This window comes from Pezoporus flaviventris, unplaced genomic scaffold (assembly GCF_033815535.1).
Source record: "Pezoporus flaviventris isolate CSIRO_AGI_PZ_B2104156 unplaced genomic scaffold, CSIRO_AGI_Pfla_v1 ptg000116l, whole genome shotgun sequence".
Classification (NCBI taxonomy): Eukaryota; Metazoa; Chordata; class Aves; order Psittaciformes; family Psittacidae; genus Pezoporus; species Pezoporus flaviventris.
In genome coordinates this window covers 4,266,878-4,273,248 of record NW_026892664.1, presented here as the reverse complement: position 1 = coordinate 4,273,248, position 6,371 = coordinate 4,266,878, and the positions used below count along the sequence as shown (strand labels likewise).

Here is a 6,371-nt window from a genome sequence, read left to right as displayed (position 1 = left end):
GCTTCTTTCAGACCCAGAAAGCTCTCAATTACCATTGATTCTGTTCAGCATTGTGTTTCATCTATGGAAGCTTTCTACAGAATTAATTCTTATATGAAATAGACAATTTGGTTTCCTGGTGGGCTTTAGCATGAGCTGGGCATGGACATGGGATGTGTGTGCTGATGTCCAGCTGGAATTCCATTTCTCTCACTATTGAAGTAAACAGCACTGCAAATGAATGTAAAACTCCACTTAAAATGAATGGGAGACCCCCTGATGTGCCCAAATTGTCCTTTACACTGAGAAGTATCAACACAGTTCATCATCCTGTATTATGAATTATATTGTCTACAGTTTCTTCTTTGAAGTGAAATTTATTGTGAAGCTGCAGACTGGGGTGGGATTCCTCATGATATTCAAAGGTGCAGCTTGAGTTCTTGATTCCCACCAACTTCTTCTCTTTGGAAGGCACAAACAAATGCAATCAATCTTTTGAAGCCTTTTCTCTGACTCTTTTTCAGCAAGCAAATGTAAAACTACACTGCCTCTTCCCTCCCACCCCAGCAGCTTTAACAAAGAACTCACAGGTAAGAGTGTGGAACTCTACTGGAGCTGAGGAACAAGGTCAAGAATCTTGCAATGAAAATACACATTTATGAATGACAAATGTTTAATATGAATAAAGCTGATTGGTGTTTCCTGTGAGGAAAAGAGGCCTGGGATTATTGAGGGTAATTTCTTCTTCTAGGAGCGGGCCTGCGAAGTGAAATGAACTTTGAGGCTCAATCTCCTATTGGTTTTCTTCCAAGAATGGTGTGATTTGGGGGTCTGTTTCTCATTCAGTACTATCATAGACTTTTGTGCAGAAACTGTGGAAGAACTTCCGTAAAGTCATGAGTATCAGTGGAAAATCTCAGTATTTCAGTGCCCCATTGGCTTTCACACTGCCCATGGACTGTTCATGTCCCAGATGACAGAACTCTTCTATGTTGCCAGTGGCTGAAGAATGTTCTCCCGCACTTCAGCAGAGCCCCCTTCACCTCCTTGTTCCTCAGGCTGTAGATGAATGGGTTGAGCATGGGGGTGACCATTGTGTAGATGATGGAGGCCACCTTATCCAGGCTCCTGTGACTAGAGGGAGGTTGTAGGTACATGAAGAATGATGTCCCGAAGAACAAGGAAACAGACATCAAATGGGAGGCACAGGTGTGGAAGGCTCTGGCCCTGCTCTGTGCTGAGCACACCCTTAGCACAGCACAGAGAATAGAGATGTAGGAGAGTAAAATGACCATGCTCGTGCCCACCACGTTGATGGTGACAAAGGCAAAGATGACCATCTCACTGCTGTGGGTGTCAGAGCACACGAGCTTTAGAACAGGGACAACATCACAGAAGAAGTGGTCGATGCGGTTGGGACCACAGAAGGAACCTCCAAACACGCACCATGTGTAGATGATGGCACTGAGGAAGGCGAATAGGTAGGATGATGCTACCAGCAGACACGGCTGGAGATGATGGTCACATAAAGCAGGGGCTGGCAGATAGCAACGTGCCGGTCATAGGCCATCATGGCCAGGAGGTGACACTCAATAGCAGCAAAGAAACCAAAGGTGAGGAACTGCATCATGCAGCCGGTGAAAGAAATGGTTTTGTCCTCTGATAACAGGTCTGCCAGCATCCTGGGGGAGATGACTGTGGAATAGCAGATGTCAGTGAAGGCAAAATGGGTGAGGAAGAAGTACATGGGGGTGTGGAGGCTGGGAAACACCCGAACCAATGTGAAAATGGCAAAGTTCCCCACCAGAGTGACAATGTAAATCACTAGAAACAAGACAAAAAGAGAAGTCTGCTCACATGGGCTGTCTGCAATTCCCAAGAGGATAAATTTAGTTTGCGTGTGATTTCCTCTCATGACCAGGTGTTACCTCCTGAGGCAAAAGGAAGAGAAACATCAAACTGTTCGAAAATGGACATTGAGATTTGGACCATATCTAACTCCAATCAGTGACCATTTTAACTGCCATAGAATAACTGCAAATAGAATTTTCCATTATATTTTCTAACCAAAATTATATCTATTTTATGTTTTTCAGATAAGGTGTTTAGAAAAGAACATGGAGTTTCTTGAAGCAGAAAGGGGCATTTTTGTTTTTCTGTGGTGGAATAGTTAAAACACCGGAGTTACTCAGGCACACGTGTTTTCAGGTTTGAGCAAAGATTCAGATCTATATTCACTTTCAATTTGAAGGCAATTTGTATCAGAAGACACCTCAGAGGAACCTCATAGGATTGCATTTAATCATGGATCAAGAGAAATTGTCAGTCGCAGTGAAAGCCCCGCTTACACATGAATGACCTCCAGACATTTTCCCTCAGCTTTTAGTTATCATTCCAGTCACCAAATCACATTTACAAAACTATTTGAGATCATTTACATCAAATAACATTGACATTGGTAAATTCATGATTTATACACTTCTGGGTTACAGCAGGCTATAGCATCTTAAACATATGGGCATTAAGTTTCTTGCTTTAAAAAGGAATTTATGTTCTAACAGGCTGATTCCAAAGGCTCATTTGTTAGTGATTATATTCTGATGACAATCTGAATTGTTGCATTTCTGTATAACAGAATAAGAGTCATCCACTTTTAACTCTTGAATAAATCAGTGCATCTTGCTTTAGCTGCCTATGCAAAAGAAACACAGCATGCATCAGACATTACTCCCTCTTATAAAGAAAACCCACACTGGTAAGGCTGTTTTCTGACACAGCTTTACCCAAGAGGACGCAAGAACATGAAGACAAAAGCACACGACCTCAACGCAGGTGAGGTTCTGCCTTGTGTTGGTATTACCTCCTGTGCCTTCCCTCTGCCATCGAGTGATGGGAGTCAAGGTTTTATCTCCAATGCAGCAGAGAACATCTACATGTCAGCATCACTTCTGTTAAGCAGCTGATGTGAAGAGAGGTGATCTCCTGCCAGACTCCAAGAGCCCAGCTTGTGGTGCTTAGGCTGTAAATACAGTTGCATGTGCTCTCCTGGGAGAAAGCCTCCAGGGCTGCTCATGCTTTAGCAGAGGAAAACAAAGAGAAGGAAAATCAAAGGGTGTGAAATCAACTCTGAAAGGCATTGTGGTGCTTGGGAATCTGAGAGACATGGTGTGGGTGATCCATCCCTGAGAACAGCTACACAGTTATGGGTAGCTCATAGGATGCTTCTGACATACTTGTGGACCATGCAAACGTTTTGGTCTGAACATACTGACACAATGAAAATGGGTTTAGAGACATTCCAGATCTTGCACACAGTCCTCAAAAGGAACATGAAGAACAAGTGACTCCATCTCTGGAGCTGCTGATGTCCCTCTGTGGAGGGTGAACCCAGTTTTCCAGCCCCAATGGGGTTACCCACATGTAGTGTCTGGATGTCCAGAGGCTGAGCTGGTGCATCTGGACTTCCACTGTATTCAAGGATGAAAAACAGGCATTTTGAGGCAGAGAGGATTTGTCCCAGGCTGAACTAATAGGCCTTTATCCCCCTGAGCAGCCTCAGCTGGGGCTCCATCCCCACCCTCCTCCTATTGTTCCCCCATCTCTATTTAAGCTCAGAACAGGTAGGATTAGTCTTTACTAGAGGAGTTCTGGTTTCCAGTTTAGTAGGAGTTCAGCACACCTATGCAATCTTTTGGTGGTCACCTAGGTTTTCTCATCTATCTTCCTTGCAATTTTTTCACCTGATCCTGCAAAAGAGACTGACTCGACCTGACTTGGCTTGGTCTTGAATCTGCCTCCTCATCACCAGCTTTCCTGATGCTCTGGAGCCTTGGTTAAACTTGGCCCAGTTCTCTGTTCCTGCCCTACTTCTCTTGCTCAGGTGCTGTGGGATGGTCCCTGCACACCAGGGTGTTCTCCTTTGGTTCTGTTTAGACAGATAAAGGAGACAAACCCCTGTGGTACTTTCCAGGCTTCTGCAGAGTAGAACCCATCACCCTCTGCACCCCAACAGCCCAGCCAGTGCTCACTGCTCTGGCAGTCCCTCTCCACCCAGAACATGTCCCTGCATGAGCAAATTAGGAGACGATAGCAATAAATTAATCCTTACATTCAAGCGTTGTTATCTTTTCCTTAGTGCCTTCTCGTTTACCAAGTATAAAATTAGACTTTCATTCTTCAGTAGTTTATCAACACTTTTGTTTGAATGTAGCTTTAGAACAACGTTTCTGTGCTGGTTTTGTGACAGAGGACACCAGAGCTTCACGGACACCAGGGACTTTGGTTTCCCCAGCCACTTCCTTGGGTTTCCAGGCTTGGTTTGGAACCATTTCTAAGTCTTGCTTTTTTCCTATGACTGGTTTGTGTAGAAAGACCACAGACAATCCGATTTATCTACACTCTTTTATTGCCCTTAGTATCTGTTTTTTTTTCCCTGTGTCTTGGTCTTTTCTGATCCACACTGGATATTAGCACCAGGATCCTTGCTAGCCTGTCAAAAATATCTTCCAAAGCTGTCAGCATCTCCAGGTGATAGCTTAAAACCTGCATTATGACTTCATTCAAACTGCAAACTCCAGCACCTCACTGCACACCATGGGACAGGGTGAAGGATGCTGAGGCTCTACAGGAAACATTCTCATATGGATGCTGCTGGCTTCTGCCCCTGATGGTACCCTGGTGATGGAGGCAAGGGCTGATATCCCTCCCTGCTCTGCATGGAGCTGGATCCAAACTGGGACTCACCTTTCACTTCTTAGGGATCAGTGCTTAAATCCTTCCTATGGCCATCATAATGGAGAGGACACCCTCTGCCTCCCATGTCCTGCAAGGTGGCCATGGGGGCTTTGTGAGCAGTGTGAGCATTTGGGACCAGGACTGATGCAAAGCAAGGAGGGACCATACCCGTGTACACCTACTATGTCCATCACATCCATACACATATCTCATGCCCTGCGGAGAAGGCTCTCCCCCATCCATCTCCAGCTGTGCCTCTGGGGCTGGTATTGAGCAGGGAGATGAGGAGGTGTGAGAGGCAGAGTTGACAGCAGGAGCAGGATGGAGGGGGCGCATCCTCAGCATCTCACCATGTCCTGCAGCTCCTGTGAATGGTTTTACTGCTGGAGAGAGAAGGAAAGGGGAGGATGTGGCTCTGGAAGGGGCTGGAACCCAAAATGGTGCCCAGATAGTTGGGGTTTGCTCCCAGTGTGCACTGCCAGGGGATCTGGCTGATCTCTGGTGGGAATCCGTGTGACATGCACTTTCCTTTCATGTTTCGCTGTAGAAGGAGGTTCCCCACAACACCCATGAAGGCTTTAACCTGCCAGAGGGGAGACTGAGATGAGCTCTTAGGCAGAAGCTCTTCCCTGTGAGGGTGCTGAGGCGCTGGCACAGGGTGCCCAGAGAAGCTGTGGCTGTTCGATCCCTGGCAGTGTTCAAGGCCAGGTTGGACACAGGGGATTGGAACAAGCTGCTCCAGTGGAAGGCGTCCCTGCCCGTGGCAGGGGTTGGAGCTGGAGGAGCTTTAAGGTCCCTTCCAACACAAACCAGGCTGGGATTCTGTGATGGGCTTGGGAGCATCCATCAGAGCCACTAGCGACAGGCACCCCCATTCAGAAGGGCCCTTTCCCCCTGTTGCTGCCCATTTCAGTCCTTCACCACACTCCTCACTGTTCCTCCCCATCTCTTTCCTTCTAATTTTGGGCACCGCTCCCTCAGGCTCTCCTTTGTCTCTTGTGCTTCCAACACGATGGGTGGAAGAAGGTGAATGTCATCATCAAGGAGAGCACAAGGACTGGGGCTGCCTCCGTCCCCACTGAGGTGAATAACCAAATTCCCCAGGAAGCCCTCACCACGCAGAAGAAGGACAGGAGGGTGACCATGAGCAGCCAGCACATAGGTACCAAGGCCAAGTCACACCTGACCAATCTGAGTGCCTTGGCTGATGTGAGCATTGATGTTTGCATGGACAAGAAGTAGAGGACAGCATTTACCTCGTCGTTAGCAAGGTCACCACGATCTCCTGTGGGCTTCTTTGCAGCCAAACTTGTGAGCTATGATTTGAGCAAAAGGAATTGAAGATGGGTGGAAAGCTGCTTCATTGCCTGTGGCGCCTGACATTGCTGATGGACGCTGGTACCAGCTCCCATCAGCAAGGTTCCCCTCATCTACCTGCCATGATAATGTCAACCATGGCCCTTCTGAAGATGTAACTGTCTCAGAAATGCTCCAAAAGTGGATGTGAAAGGTGGGCTTGTTCTGTGGTTTGCTCTAAGGGAGCCCAAAGTCCTGCTGCTCGCTCAAGTTGAGGTCATCTCCTCTGGGTACACTTGTTTGTAAGCGGCGAGGAGAAGCAGACAGGCCAACCCAATATGGGTGATAAGCAAGCTTCTACT

General features: G+C 46.9%; 1 pseudogene; it reads right to left on the bottom strand.

Annotated features, from left to right (window-relative positions):
- Nucleotides 1–941: 941 nt before the first annotated feature.
- On the bottom strand, nt 942–6,169 carry LOC133282333 (olfactory receptor 5AP2-like; annotated as a pseudogene).
- Nucleotides 6,170–6,371: the final 202 nt, after the last annotated feature.